The following is a 1752-nucleotide window of genomic DNA, read 5'->3' as shown; positions in this document are numbered from 1 at the left end:
CCATGGTGGTCTCAGAGAAAATGCACTAGCTATCGGTGATGGGTGTGAGAAAGGTTAACTCTGCAGTTTTCTACCTTTTGGAATTGTGTTGTGACCACAGAGGACCCTGCAAAAAAAAAAAAAAGGAAAAGAAAAGAAAAAAGAAAAAAACTGAATAAATTCAGGTGATTTTGAGATAAAGAAAGGCTCAATTCCTAGCAAAATGCAATCTCACATGTAGTCTCTTTTGCATTCACGGTTTTAAGGAGGATCTAAATGCTGACAATCCGTATATTTATACCTCCCTCTTTTTTTTTTTAACATGAAATTTATTGTCATATTGGTTTCCATATGACACCCAGTGCTCATGCCAACAGGTGCCCTCCTCAGTGCCCATCACCCACTTTCCCCTCTCCCCCCCCCCCCCATCAACCCTCGGTTTATTCTCAGCTTTTATGAGTCTCTTATGGTTTGCCTCCTTCCCTCTCTGTCACTTTTTTTCCCCCTTCCCCTCCCCCATGGCCTTCTGTCAAGTTTCTCAGGATCCACAGAAGAGTGAAAACATATGGTATCTTTCTCTGTATGACTTATTTCACTTAGCATAACACTGTCCAGTTCCATCCATGTTGCTACAAATGGGTAGATTTCATTCTTTCGCATTGCCAAGTAGTATTCCATTGTATATATAAACCACATCTTTTTTATCCATTCGTCAGTTGATGGACATTTAGGCTCTTTCCATAATTTGGCCATTGCTTAAAGTGCTGCTATAAACACTGGGTACAAGTGCCCTGTGCATCAGCACTCCTGTATCCCTTGGGTCAATTCCTAGTAGTGCTATTGCTGGGTTATAGGGTAGATCTATTTTTAATTTGAGATACAATCGACATACAACATTGTACTCATTTTAGGTGCGTGAGGTGAAGACTCCATACATGTCCATGTTACAAAATGGTCACCACCGTGGGTGTGGTCCACACCCATCACCTCCCATAGTCACTGTGCCTCCTCTTTCCAATGTAGACTCCTTATGTCATGGCCTACCTGGATATGTCACAGACATTTCAAAACTTGGAAAACCTAAGCAACTCTTCCCAATTCTTACCTTTTCCTCACAAAGCTGTGCGTCTCCAAGTCGTCCCCCACCTCAGCAAAGCTGCCACCATCTGTGACATTTGTCCTTAGGCTCTAGGAGGCCATCTGGGAATTACTTCTCTTCTCAGCCCCATTGTGAAGTCCTGCTCTCTTCCGTATTCTTCTCTGACCCTGCAGTGTGACCGCTTCAGTCCCAGCCACGATCCCCTCACCCGGTTTCACACCTCCCTCAAAACCTCCCCAGTGCCATTCCCTCAAACGTTCAAAGCAGCCCCAAACAGAGCAGGTCTCCCTATTATTCTGTCAAAGACACCGATGGTTTTCCTTTATGACTCTTATTACACTGATGGTTGCATGTACATGTTTGTGGCTATCTGCATATATTTTTTCTTGCTGGATTATAATCTTGATGAGGGCAGGGCTGTGTCCATTTTCTGAGATCCCAATGCCTACAACCCAGCACAGTGCCTGGCACACGGAATATGATTGACAAATTATTCCCCAATGAGCAAGTTAAAGTGTGAGTACGCTCTTACTGTGTGGTTGCCCAGACATGCCACTTAGGGGCAATAAATCTACCTCAGGATAAGCATTTGCCCGTGGACTTCTCGCACAGACAGCCACAAAATGAGTACAAGAGGATACTTTCATGTGTGGGTGGACATGAGCAGACCACGA

This window comes from Acinonyx jubatus, chromosome D1 (genome assembly GCF_027475565.1).
Source record: "Acinonyx jubatus isolate Ajub_Pintada_27869175 chromosome D1, VMU_Ajub_asm_v1.0, whole genome shotgun sequence".
Classification (NCBI taxonomy): Eukaryota; Metazoa; Chordata; class Mammalia; order Carnivora; family Felidae; genus Acinonyx; species Acinonyx jubatus.
The sequence above is the reverse complement of the archived record's forward strand: the minus strand, read 5'-3'. Positions refer to the sequence as shown.